At 52.6% G+C, this 14,176-nt stretch overlaps 1 long non-coding RNA gene across 1 annotated transcript in view; it reads left to right on the forward strand.

The window, feature by feature from the left end:
- The first annotated feature begins 3,607 nt into the window (after window positions 1-3,607).
- Window positions 3,608-14,176, forward strand: part of LOC134928812 (uncharacterized) — a 117,978-nt gene continuing 107,409 nt past the window's right edge. Inside the window, exon 1 of the long non-coding RNA XR_010178028.1 lies at window positions 3,608-3,827. This is a non-coding gene — a long non-coding RNA (uncharacterized LOC134928812). The remainder of the gene's footprint in view (window positions 3,828-14,176) is intronic.

Raw genomic sequence — 14,176 nt, forward strand, 5'->3', positions numbered from 1 at the left:
CCGCGGTGCCTACAGGGTAGGCAGGGCACGCCCCCAGGTAATCAGGAGGGGTCAGTGACCCAGTTGCGCCTTGCCCACCATTTCTGTCCGTGCCCTGCAACCTTGTAAGGTAACATGGAATAAGGTAATGGAAATAGACTGTGGCCAGTAATTCGATCCAAAACACATGTGTCAGACTCTCATTTAAAGGGGAGCTTATTTGAGCGGTAACAAAGGGGGATGCCGTGGGTCGACCTCTCCCCCTTATGGGAACAAAGGCGCCGAGCCCGTGATGGCGCCGGAGAGGGGTAAGGGGGAGGGGTGGCAGGTGGCCCGCGGGCCAGAGGCGCGAAGGAAAGGGGGGGCGGGCAGGTGTGCCCGTCCCCTCTTTCACACCTGGAGAGCTGGCAGCCAGTCAGGAGGCGGGGGGGGGCCGGCCGGACAACGGGTGGGTAAATAGGAAAGGCGGGGGGAGGAGGCGGCCAGTGAGGAGAGAGCAGAGCTCATAGCGTGACCCACCCACCCACCCATTAAAGCGAGCCGCTAGCGGGCCGCACACTCCCCTCTCTTTTGTGTTTAAAGTTTGTACCCCCCTTTTCGCTTGTGTCGCTGTAGGTAAAGATACGGGGCAAGTTTACATCTCAAAAAAAAAAAAAAGAGATAAAGATGTTCATATATGTACATATGCATACAGGTCAAAGTTTTATTGTATAAATTGTTGCAAGTTATAGTACGGTTGTATGTTTAACGTGTTAAGACAAATAAAGGCAGGATATATGTATGTCACAGTCAGCGGGCGGCGGGAAGAAGCGGTGCGCAAGGCATGGCGAACGGGGGGAGCCAGCTGAGGTTGGCAGATTCACCCTCGGTGAACGGGCGCACGCTCGGCTCCAGCTTTGGACGGTTGGGCCAGTGAGCTGCGTGCCAGGCGAGCGTGATATGCGCCAGGAGGGCTGGTTCCCCAGGGGCGTTGCCGCGGTGCCTACAGGGTAGGCAGGGCACGCCCCCAGGTAATCAGGAGGGGTCAGTGGCCCAGTTGCGCCTTGCCCACCATTTCTGTCCGTGCCCTGCAACCTTGTAAGGTAACATGGAATAAGGTAATGGAAATAAACTGTGCCCAGTAATTCGATCCAAAACACATGTGTCAGACTCTTATTTAAAGGGGAGCTTATTTGAGCGGTAACAAAGGGGGACGCCGTGGGTCGACCTCTCCCCCTTAATAGTGACATCACACCTACAGTACACAGCAGAGCATAATACTGACATCGCACCTACAGTACACAGCAGAGCATAATACTGACTTCACACCTACATTACACAGCAGAGCATAATACTGACATCACACCTACAGTACACAGCAGAGCATAATACTGACATCGCACCTACATTACACAGCAGAGCATAATACTGACATCACACATCATCATACACATACAGTATATGTGACATATACATTTGACAGACTTTAATCCAGCCCTGGTGATAACTACTAAGTTTCAACATGAATGTTCTTACATTGTATACATGCCACATTGGGGAGGGGGGGGGGGAGGGGGGGAGATGGAAGTGTTGGAGATCTTTTCCAGTGTCAGGGAGAGGGTGGTTAAGAGAGAGCGAGGAAATGAGAAGGAGAGAGCGAGAAAGTGTCAGGGTGAAAGAGAGGGGTGAGAGCATGAGAGGGTATGTCAGGGAAAGTGAGGGAATGACAGCAAATGAGAGGAGAGAGCGAGAGGGTCAGGGATAGAGGGAGAGAGGGGTGGGAGAGAGGGTGTCATTGATAGAAAGAGAAGAGGGGGAGAGAGAGAGAGTGTCGGGGATAGAGAGAGAGGGGGGTGAGAGAGAGGGTGTCATTGACAGAGAGGGTGATTAGAGAGAGAGGGTGTCAGTGATAGAAAGAGAGGAGGGTGTGAGAGAGAGGTTGCCCGGGATAGAGTGTGGGGGAAGGGGGGTGAGAGGAAAAAGAGAGAAGGAGGTGAGAGGGTGTCAGGGATAGAAAGAGGGGGAAGGGGGGTATGAGGGAAGAGAGAGAAGGGGTGAGAGGGTGTCAGGGATAGCGAGAGGGGGATGAGAGAGAGAAGGAAAAGAAAAAGGGATGAGAGAAACGGTGTCAGGGATAAAGAGAGGGAGGCAGAGAGGGTGACAGGAATAGAGAGAGAGGGGGTGAGAGATGGTGTCAGGGATAGAGGGAGAGAGAGTGAAGAGAGAGAATGCGGTGTGAGAGAGAGTGTCAGGGATAGAGAGGAAAGAGAGAAAGGGTGGTGAGAGATAGAGATGGTGTCAGCGGTAGAGAGAGAGGGTGTCAGGGAGAGAGAGAGAGGGGGGTGAGAGAGGGTGTCATTGATAGAGAGGGTGATTAGAGAGAGAGGGTGTCAGTGACAGAAAGAGAGGAGGGTGTGAGAGAGAGGTTGCCTGGGATAGAGAGGAATTACTTAGACTTAGGGGAGAAGAAGTCTTAGGGTTTAGATCACAGGTTGTACGGTGTGATTGGTGTGGCTGGTATGAGTCTTACCCGGGATTCAAAATCCTCCCTTATTGTGTAAGCTCGTCCGGGCACAGTACCTAACTGGAGTCTGGAGGAGGGTCATAGGGGGAGGAGCCAGTGCACACCACCTGATCTGAAAAAGCTTTACTTTTTGTGCCCTGTCTCCTGCGGAGCCGCTATTCCCCATGGTCCTTTCAGGAACCCCAGCATCCACTAGGACGATAGAGAAAGGGTGTGAGAGATATAGACGGTGGCAGAGGGAGAGAGAGAGGGAAGAGAGAGAGGGTGTCAGGGACAGTGAGGGAAGAGAGAGAGGGTTTCAGGGATAGAGAGGTAAGAGAGAGAGGGTATCAGGGACAGAGAGGGGGGGGGGGGTGTCAGACGGAGAGAGATCTAAAGGCAGATCTTCTTTCCAAACCCCCCCCCCCCCCCCCAAACTCCAACAGGAATCAGGTCCTGCAGCTGAGAACACTAACCAGGCAGCACGGAGGTGGCTGTGGGGAGTTGCCGGCTTCAGCAGCCAGGTCACGCCCATGCTGGAGTCATGTGCTGGGAGAGGGGACAGCAATGAAGAATGTATTGCTTCCACACGCCAGCCAGCAGCCCTCACCTAATTGACACCGCCGGAGTCGGGACCCTGTGAGGAGAGAGAGAGAGAGAGCATGAGAGGGGAACCTGTGTGGGGAGGAGAGGGGAGGGGGCATTGGGGGTGCCGTGGATGGGGGAGGGGGATGTGAGTAGAGACAGAAAGCATGAGAGGAGAACCTGTGTGGGGAGGGGCGTTGGTGTGGTGCTGTGAATGGGAGGGGGGGGGATGTAAGGAGAGAGTGAGCAGAAGGGAACCTGGGTGGGGTGGAGAGGAGGGGGGGTTGGGGTGCCGTGGAGGGGGATGTGATGAGAAAGTGAGCAGGAGTGAGGAACTTGTGTGGGGTGGGGGGAGGGGTCAGGGGGGGCGTGAATGAGGGAGGGGGTTGTGTGGAGAGAGTGAGCAGCACAGGGGAACCTGTGTGGGGAGGGGGGTTAGGGGCGCTGTGCATGGGGGAGGTGGATGTAAGGAGAGCGAGCAGGTGAGGAATCTATGTGGAGGAGAGGGGGTCAGGGGTGCTGCAGATGGAGAAGGGGGAAGTTTGCAGCTGTGAGGGGAGAAAGCGAAAGCCTAAGAAAACGAGCCACTCTGCAGAGTCTGCCTGCTGTATAATGAGACCACTGTGGCTCTGCTACGTGTGTCTGTTGTGTTGGGCATGCTGTCACAGTGGATGCCGCCGGGGTCTGGTGGCTCGAGAAGCTTCTGGTTCCAGATCAGAAGGACAGGCTCCTCCAAGCTACGGAGTCTCTGTAGCTGCTGGTGCGCTATCTGGAAAGCATGGTGAGTGATTATTACAGGAGAGGGGCCACATGCTGCGTTCCTTCCCACAGTCCTACCAGCCCTACCCCAGTTAATTCTATACTCGCAGATGCTCAATGCATATTCTTTGGGGGGAGGAGGGGGGGGGGGGGCACACTGTGGAATCCAGGAGCTGCACTTCAGTTTGGGAGGATAGGCAAGTCTGACCCAGCAGCCTCCCTCACACACATGACCCAGCCCTGCACCCACTAACCTCCCTCACACCCATTATGCCCCAGCCCTGCACCCAGCAATCTCCTTTAAACCAATATGCCCCAGTGCTGCACCTAGCAACCTCCCTCACAGCCATATAACCTAGCCTGGCACCCAGTAACCTACCCTCCCTGAAACATATATACCCCTGCCCCAGTCACCTCACCCTCTCTCTGCCTGAGTCCAGCTCTGAACGACTTGGAGCTGGAGGGGGCGGGGCTACAAGCCGGAGTATGAGAGTGACATGGGCAAAGTGATTCACTGAACTGAGTTGAGACACATGACTCAGTTCCGTGAAGTGTCTCGAGTCAGTGTCTCGACACATGAGTCATGACTCGTTTCTATTGGAATGTATTGCAGTTGCAGAGACACAGTGCAAATGAATCAGTGAGTTGCTCAGTGCTCAGGCTCAGTGCTGGTGACTCATGGAGGGAGTCACTCAGTAATCTGGGAGTTGGCTCAGCTAGTTATTCAGCTGCACTGATTGTGTGCAGTGTATCTGGGGGAGGCAGCTGCTTATGCATTGAATTGATTGTTAATAATATATTAACATAGATTCAGTGTTATGTTGATATATTATTAATAACCAATTATTGCATACTAGTTACTGAATATGCACATTACTTCAGGTTGAGGAGAGAAAGCTTAACAGTAATGAAACATATTCAGTCTGGAACTAAACCAAATAAAATTGCAAAAATGCTAAATCCACCATAAAACAACTGTAAGTAAAAAGGATCCCTCTCTCCTGTAGGGTGACTGCAGATAGCAGCAGCTCTCTATTTTAGGGAAGGGGAAAACACAGTAGCACAGCAGTACACTGGGAGTAGCCGAGCGAATGCAAGCGTTCGATTGTCTGCTTGGGGCAGCCGCATGACTTCAGCACCCTCCCCGAAATCGCTCACTTCCTGTGCAGTCGTCGAGTGACTCCAGGGTCATGCGGCGGCTGCGAGTATCGGAGGAAAGATAATTTGATGGTAACTAACTATCAAATGATTTTTCCTCTGTGCACCCGCTAGAGTATGGATGAGTATGCTAGCGAGTGGATGTGTACCCGTACACATTCGTTTGCAGCCCTGCACAGGGGCACGGATGGCAGGGGGGCGTTAACCTGCTTGCTGGGCTCCAAACACATGCAGCCCAGTGAGCAGGGCCTGAATTGGGCCCATAGACAGTGATACAGAGTTATGTGGAAATTAAGGATACAGACCACACATAATGAGCTGCTGCATTACCGGTGTAACAGAAGAATAGCATGCATATGACAGCTGCAGTCACATGTGCACTCCAATGGAAAGCTAAGCACACTTGCACTTTACACACTTACCAGTGGCACACACATACCCCTTTTTTAGTGACTAACCAAACCCCCCCCCCAGCTAACCAGCCCCAGCATTCTTATGTTCGGGTGCTGACAGTCAGGATTCCGGCGCCTGTCTACTGAAACGCAATTGGCTAAGCAAAGTAGCAAGGTTGTTTGCAGTTCACAGTGTGACTGAAAAACCTTGCTATCTTGCTTTGCATAGTATGCTAATTAGATGATTTTATATTTTTTTTTTCTTTTTTTTATGTGGGCTTGGATTTATTATTTTATACACTACTAGCCTCCAGGCAGGGGTATGCAGTGTGCCACAATCACATTGACTAGGAACAGTGAGCACTGAGTGAGCTGAGAGCAGTGTGTACAGGGCTTCATTATTTGTGGTTTGTCTTATGCTCCATGAATCAGTTCCATCCACTGAGTCACTGAGTCTACACAGTGTACAACTGTCTCGACTCACTGGCAGACTCAGGAATCAGGATGAATGAAACAGTGAGTCATGCAAAGCAGCGCAGCACGTCTCAGGTCTCACTGACTCTATGATGACTAGAGAGTCGTGACTGCTCCTCCCTGCCTCCCTCGTCCCTCCCACTAGGTGTCACCCAGTATTGCTGCTGGCCAATTACAGCAGAGCCAGGTGATAGTGCACGCCCCCGCCCCGCCCCTGAGTGTGGTGCCGCTGCTGCTGTCAGAAACTGATCCACGGCACGCACTGATCCACTCGTCCGGCGGTGAGGTCCCATCTTATTTATGTGAACTTGCTGCTCCTGACATCCCCGCCGAGCGCTGTAATAGCATCGCGGGTGGCTGGACTAGAGAGCCCTGGAATTTGTGTGATCCCCAGCCTGCATAGATGCATTGCAAGCCTAGCAGCAGCACCTTTGTCAGTGCCCCGGCTCCCGGAGGGTTAGTGTGGTAGCGGGCAGCGGCACTTTTGCGGGGAATGAGCGGGCGCCGGGAACTGCACAGTACCCCCCACCACCACCCCAGCCCCAGAATGGATTCGGCATTGCAGTCAGTGTGTATGAGTGACAGATGACACTGGTGTTCACTACACACAGCACACTGACTGAACGACTCAGGACACACTGAGTCTCCTCCCTCTGGCTGAGAGAGGCTACTGCAGCTTTCTCGACTCATTACACTGTGAGTAACTCGAATCATTCACACTTTCTGATGATTCGAGTCACTGTGTTGAGACAGCGAGTCAGTAGCCATCTCTAGTGAGAGAAGAGCAGACACAGCACTGCAGCTATGAGGTCCTGATTCCTGGGGCTGCACGGAGGAAGCCTGGAGGCTGTCCCTGCTCTGGCAGCCGAAGGAAAGGCTGTCCTGGTAAGTACAGACACCCCCCTCCTGTCCTTACCCACTGGGGAATGTCAGGGCTCCGGTGCAGGGCTCCAGGGAACTTCCTTGAGGGAGGCAGGGACATCACAGCCGCTGCTGTTGTTTCCTCCTCCACAGACTGCCCCGCCCCCAGCTCTCTGTGCAGAACGGCCACCGCTACTGACAACCCGCGGTGGCCGGCATTTAGATAACAATGTCAAGCGTCATGACATCATCTCACCCTCAGACAATTTCGCGCTCGCGCATGCGCAGTGCGGATTTTTTGCGGCGAGACTGCAAAATCAGGGAGGGCAAGCAGAGTTCGCGGGGCAGCGGGAGGCTTTATTAAAAAACAAGCCTGCCCTGCACCCCTTTCCCATCACCCCTCAGTCATAGCAGTCTTAATTTTGGTGCTTCTACCCCCTATATTTATAGGAACAGTGCGCACATTCAGTGCGCAGCCCAAAAAGGGGAATGTTCTTTTGGGAATGTGCATGGCCACACAATAGTGCCCCCAATTCAAATTACGCCATACCATATTGCAGTGCCGTAACTAGACATTTTAGCGCTGTGTGCAAGAAACGGCATCGGCGCCCCCCTAACGTAAACCGGCGACAGTGCACGCAAAAATATATAGGGGCGTGGCTTCACGGGAAAGGGGTGTGGCCACAAAATAATACCAGTTCATAATGGTGCACAGTAGTCTCCATTATTCAAATTACGCCGCACATTACGGCAGACAGCATCCCCTTTTCATACATTACAGCAGACAGCGTCCTCTTTTTACACATTACAGCAGACAGCGTCCTCTTTTTACACATTACGGCATACAGCGCCTCCTTTTTACACATTACGGCAGACAGCGTCCCCATTTTTACACATTACGGCAGACTGCGTCCCCTTTTTTACACATTACGGCAGACAGCGTCCCCTTTTTACACATTACGGCAGACAGCGTCCCCCTTTTACACGTTACGGCAGGCAGAGTCCCCCTTTTACATGTTACAGCAGGATAGGTCTCCCTTTTACACATTATGGCAGGCAGAGTCCCCCTTACACCCCCCCCCCCCACCACCACCACCCTTAGAGTGTAGTGTAGTGTAGTGTAGTGAAGTGTACTGTGGTGTAGTGTAGTGTACTGAAGTGAAGTGTAGTGTAATATACTGTAGTGTAGTGTACTGTAGTGAAGTGTAGTGTATGCCCCTTCTGCACACACCTAGTCACTGCGCTGGCACAGCACCCTGACTCAGAGACCCTCCCACATAGTTGTCCCTAACTCATACAGAACCCCCCACACACAGCTCTCCCCCCTTACACAGACCCCTTCCCCAACACGGCTGTCCATTATTCTCACAGACCCCTTCCCTCCCACAAACACAGCTCTCCTCTGTCATTCAGTTCCAGTCCCATCAAACACAGAGCACTACCTTTACATAGATCCCTCCACACTCAGCTCCCCTTCCTCACACAGATTCCCCCCCAAATAGCTGGTTTCCTCACAGACACCACCCCACACACACCCACACAGCTCCTCTCCCTCCCTCAGTTCTCCTCCCCTGAAACATATGCAGCCAGTGTACCATCCTCCATGAGATCCCCCTCACACAGCTACCCAGACACAACCCTATTCAAAAAATTCCCTCCTTGCCTCTTCTCAAACACACAGATCTGCTCCACCCGAAGCACTGGCATTCCCTCTGAGTCCTTACTGTGTCGCTGATCTTACGTGGGGAAGAAGATCAGATGATGAGCCTAATGCACACAGAAGAAAGTGGGCGTGGCGGGAGCAGCGAGTGCCGCTCCGCCTACACCACGGTACCTGTATGGAGACACGGACTTCAATGAGCTTCAGGCTCCGAATCCACCAGCGACCCGCCCCCTGCTTCCTCTCCTGTACGGACAGCAGTACAGTACGGATAATGTGGGACTGATACTGCAGGCAATATATCCCATTCCCTGACACCGGAGCAATGGAGGAGGTGCCCATTAAGGCCTGGCGCCCGGCGGCAGCTGCTTCTATTAACTCCGGTAGTACCGCCACTGCATGGGACACCTGTATCTGATTCAAATGTGGCACCTGCCGCAGCCAAAGTCCGCTGACGCTGTTGTCTCCATGACAACCCTCCTAACTGAGGCGCCTCACTCAGCCACGTAGTCGGCGTATGGGGCGGGCCGGCACAGGGGGAATATGCGCTCTAACTAGGTGTGCGCTGTGGGCAATGCCCCTTCTGCACACACCTAGTTACGGCGCTGCCATATTGCTCTTTATTCACATTAGACCACACAGTAGTGCCTTTTCTATACATTACGCGACACAGTAAAGCACCTTATACACATAATGATACACATTAGTAATGCCTTTCTACTCATAATACCACACCGTAATGCTCCTTACACATGACACACATTATTAATGTCCTTATAAACATAATGGGGGTAATTCCAAGTTGATCGCAGCAGGAAATTTTTTAGCAGTTGGGCAAAACCATGTGCACTGCAGGGGAGGCAGATATAACATTTGCAGAGAGAGTTAGCTTTGGGTGGGTTATAGTGTTTCTGTGTAGGGTAAATACTGGCTGCTTTATTTTTACACTGCAATTTAGATTGCAGATTGAACACACCACACCCAAATCTAACTCTCTCTGTACATGTTATATCTGCCTCCCCTGCAGTGCACATGGTTTTGCCCAACTGCTAAAAAATTTCCTGCTGCGATCAACTTGGAATTACCCCCAATATGCCTTACATATTATGCCAACCTTTATTAATGTTCTTACACACATATGACACACATAATGCCCCTTACACATATGTCGCACATTGGCCCTCATTCCGAGTTGTTCGCTCGCTAGCTGCTTTTAGCAGCAGTGCACACTCTAGGCCACCGCCATCTGGGAGTGTATCTTAGCTTAGCAGAATTGCGAACGAAAGAGTAGCAGAATTGCTAATAAAAAATGTCATGCAGTTTCTGAGTAGCTCCAGACCTACTCCTAGATTGCGATCACCTCAGTCCGTTTAGTTCCTGGTTTGACGTCACAAACACGCCCTGCGTTCGGCCAGTCACTCCCCCGTTTCTCCAGCCACTCCTGCGTTTTTGCCTGACACACCTGTGTTTTTCAGCACACTCCCGGAAAACGCTCAGTTACCACCCAGAAACACCCACTTCCTGTCAATCACTCACCAATCAGCAGAGCGACTGAAAAGCGTCGCTCGGACCTGTGTCAAATTGCATAGTTTTGTGTGAAATTACTTAGCGTGTGCGCCCTGCGGCCCATACGCATGCGCAGAATTGCCCATTTTTAGCCTGATCGCTATTCTGCTAAAAACAGCAACGAGCGATCAACTCGGAATGACCACCATTATTAATGCATTTATACACATGACACACATAATGCCTATTACACATATGCCGAACACTATTGCACAACGGACCTACCCACACACAGCACTCACATGGCCGCTAACACTGTGATCGCTTCCTCTGCTTGGATACAGATGTGTCCTCATACATCTTGCCTCAATATGCCATGCAGCTCCCGTCCAGCGCCTTTTTTTTGCAGAAAATGCATCTAATTTTCATTGCTATGTGACTAGAACGTACAAGCAGCTTCTACTGATTAAAATGATATGTAGCATGCCTATATTCTGTGTGCCACTGTGGCTGTATCTGCATATGAAATGTTAAATTACAGTGATTTCCAGGAATACACTGTAATGCAGCATTTCATATGCAGATACAGCCGCAGTCACACACAGAATATAGGCATGTTGCATATCATTTTAATCAGCAGAATCTGCTTGTGTCCCATGGCATTCCAAATGCCCTAGGTATTTGCCTAGTTTGCCTATGCCTAGGACGGGCTCTGCTGGTGTAATCGTGTGACTCCACATGCATGTCATGAATGTAAAGTAAACAGGCATATTTCTTTTTTTTACAGAGGACGCTGTCACGCCCTTTGTATGTATACAGGTGTTGGCTAGTAGAGATGTGATAAAATAAGTGTCTTACATAAATTAAGAGTTTTGGATTAGGAGATGTATTTTACAGTTTCACTTTATTTTTATATGTGGTAGATGTGAGGAGGTCAAACACTGCCTAAAGACATGCTGATCCCAGCTGTCAGCTTACCCATGGAAAATCTGCAGTTGCTTCCCTCTGGCTGCACTAGATGGATGCAGCGGCTAGCTGGGTGGATGCCTGAGTGATGCTCGTACTCCTGACGGCATGAAGCAGTGAGAGAGGAGTAAGGGCACCAATAGAGTTATCATCCTGTAGCCCTGCTTATACCCCTGGAGTAGCATGTCATTATTTAATTCTGCCTAAGAAATCCCGGCCTGGCCCGCTGTCCCCATACACTAGTGTAAGAGGGGAGACGGCGGTGCGTGTGGTGGTACCTGCTGCCGTGCAGGTGTAGTTTCGGTACTCACCAGGCGCCGCTCTCTCTCACCTTCAGGTAGCGGAACCTTCAAGGGACCTGGCTGAAATTCCTCTGTCGGACCCGGACACGATGACCTAGGAGGAAGGAGATTACTGAGTGCTGTCCTCCTAACTGTGGACCGAAACGCCCTCCGGAGCAGAGGAAAGTAGTGCTTTCGGGCTAGGTGAGGGTCATCCCAGGCGTCCGCCTCAGAGCCCGAATTTCACCTATTGGCACTCTCGCACCAGGTGGAAATTCTACCTTGCACCGGCGTGCAAGGCTCACCGTTCGCCCTGAAGGAAGGGAGACAGGTAGGGGCACACAGACAGATGTTACTCACCGTCCTACGTCTTGTACTCCGATCTTCTCCACTTACAGGCCCCTGTAAGGAGGCAAAAAGAGAAACAGCCATGCAGGGCCTAACTCTAATCTAGTGTGCGTCCGCTACACTAACTGCATAACACAGCCCTCAAACTGGCTCAAGTGTAAGTGGTGCAACACAAACTATGCACAAACTCTATAACAACGTTTTGCCCTGCACGGTAACAACACACACATCGGAGTACAACATCAAACGGTGCTGTCCCTTTAAATCCCTACCGCTGAAAGGGGGGTGGGCGCCACACAGCCTGCCCACCTCCTGTACACTTCCAGGGGCTCAGGTCAAGCGGACCTGCCTACCTAACACCTCAGGGTGGCCTGGGCCTAGTGCCCAGTGTCACCTTTATTCACCTTGTGGGGGCACTTACTCACTGGGCCTAGCGCCCCTGACTGCACACAGGCTGGAGGCCTGACTTCACCCACGGACCTAGTGCCCGCCTAACTCGTCGCTCGGGGGGTGACCTGGGCCTGGTGCCCAGGGTCACCTTATGTTCTCCTAATGGACCAAAAAAAACACTAGGGCCTAATGCCCTCTAATGTCCCCACAGGCCTATTGCCTGGATTGCCCCCGGGCCTAGTGCCCGCCTACTCCACCGACTGGGTATGTGTGCCCCTTCTCTCCGGGCCGGGCCACGGGCCGGGGGGAACCCCCGACTGCGCGCAGCCTCGGACCCAGAGGAGCCGATCGATTATACCCACGGGCCGGGAGGGCCCGACTGAATGCCCACAGACCGGAAGGGCCTGACTTTACCCACGGGCCTAATGCCCGAACACCCGGTGGTCTAGTGGGGAACCACCCTACAAGAGGGTGGTGCAGGCCCAAGGCCTCTTACCCGCCTCGACGGGAGAGGCTGCAGAGGGGAGCTTCGTCAGCTCTTTTGCTTCCCTCTCTCTGCAGCACTCTCCGCCGGACCTCCGCTGCTGGACTCCTGGCTCCGCCTCTTCTGTCTTCTCCGCGACGGCTGCCGTCTTCCTTCGTCGCTGGTTCTTCAGCCTCCTCCGGCGGCGCTGCTTCTCGTCTTCTCCCGCTGTCTTCTGGAGCTCTTCACTGCTCCGGCTCCGGCGCGAAACTGAGCTCCGCCGCCGCCCAGCGCCTGATATAAGCCGCTGGGAGGAGGCGGAGCCATGACGCGGCGGACTCCGATTGGTCCGCCGCGGAGACTCCTCATTGGGCGCCAAACCGCGAGCCACGGGGGACTGGCTGCCGCAATGTGTAAAAAGGGGGCCTGGCTGCCGCAATGTGTAAAAAGGGGGACTGGCTGCCGCAATGTGTAAAAAGGGGTCCTGGCTGCCGCAATGTGTAAAAAGGGGGCCTGGCTGCCGCAATGTGTAAAAAGGGGGCCTGGCTGCCGCAATGTGTAAAAAGGGGGACTGGCTGCCGCAATGTGTAAAAAGGGGGACTGGCTGCCGCAATGTGTAAAAAGGGGGCCTGGCTGCCGCAATGTGTAAAAAGGGGGACTGGCTGCCGCAATGTGTAAAAAGGGGGACTGGCTGCCGCAATGTGTAAAAAGGGGGACTGGCTGCCGCAATGTGTAAAAAGGGGGACTGGCTGCCGCAATGTGTAAAAAGGGGGCCTGGCTGCCGCAATGTGTAAAAAGGGGGACTGGCTGCCGCAATGTGTAAAAAGGGGGACTGGCTGCCGCAATGTGTAAAAAGGGGACCTGGCTGCCGCAATGTGTAAAAAGGGGGACTGGCTGCCGCAATGTGTAAAAAGGGGGACTGGCTGCCGCAATGTGTAAAAAGGGGGACTGGCTGCCGCAATGTGTAAAAAGGGGGCCTGGCTGCCGCAATGTGTAAAAAGGGGGACTGGCTGCCGCAATGTGTAAAAAGGGGGACTGGCTGCCGCAATGTGTAAAAAGGGGGACTGGCTGCCGCAATGTGTAAAAAGGGGACCTGGCTGCCGCAATGTGTAAAAAGGGGGACTGGCTGCCGCAATGTGTAAAAAGGGGGCCTGGCTGCCGCAATGTGTAAAAAGGGGGACTGGCTGCCGCAATGTGTAAAAAGGGGGACTGGCTGCCGCAATGTGTAAAAAGGGGGACTGGCTGCCGCAATGTGTAAAAAGGGGGACTGGCTGCCGCAATGTGTAAAAAGGGGGCCTGGCTGCCGCAATGTGTAAAAAGGGGGCCTGGCTGCCGCAATGTGTAAAAAGGGGGACTGGCTGCCGCAATGTGTAAAAAGGGGGACTGTCTGCTGTAATGTGTAAAAAGGGGGACGCTGTCTGCTGTAATGTATAAAAGGGGCTCTACCTGGTGTAGTGGCGCTACTGTGCAGCGTAATTTGAATAATGGAGACTACTGTTCACCGTAGTATGAATTGCTATTATTTTGTGGCCACGCCCCTTCCCCATGAAGCCATGCCCCTATATATTTTTGCGCGCCTACGGCGCGCACTACCCCTATCTTGTATGGGGGGGCGCCAATGTCGTTTCTTGCACACAGCGCTAAAATGCCTAGTTACGGCACTGGTAACTTCTCGAGAAAAGCAGCAGAGAATAAACATATATGTCAGGCTAAGAGAAAAACAGTTATCGCAATCTCAGAAATATCCCAAGTCACCTACAGTACCTTTCAGAGAGGGTTAGCATTAAATTCACCGTGCACATCTATTACAGACAGCCCTGCAACAGTTCATGTTAGTATTGTAATATGCAGGATTTTAAGCATTATTGGCTC

Source organism: Pseudophryne corroboree, chromosome 5 (genome assembly GCF_028390025.1).
Source record: "Pseudophryne corroboree isolate aPseCor3 chromosome 5, aPseCor3.hap2, whole genome shotgun sequence".
NCBI lineage: Eukaryota > Metazoa > Chordata > Amphibia > Anura > Myobatrachidae > Pseudophryne > Pseudophryne corroboree.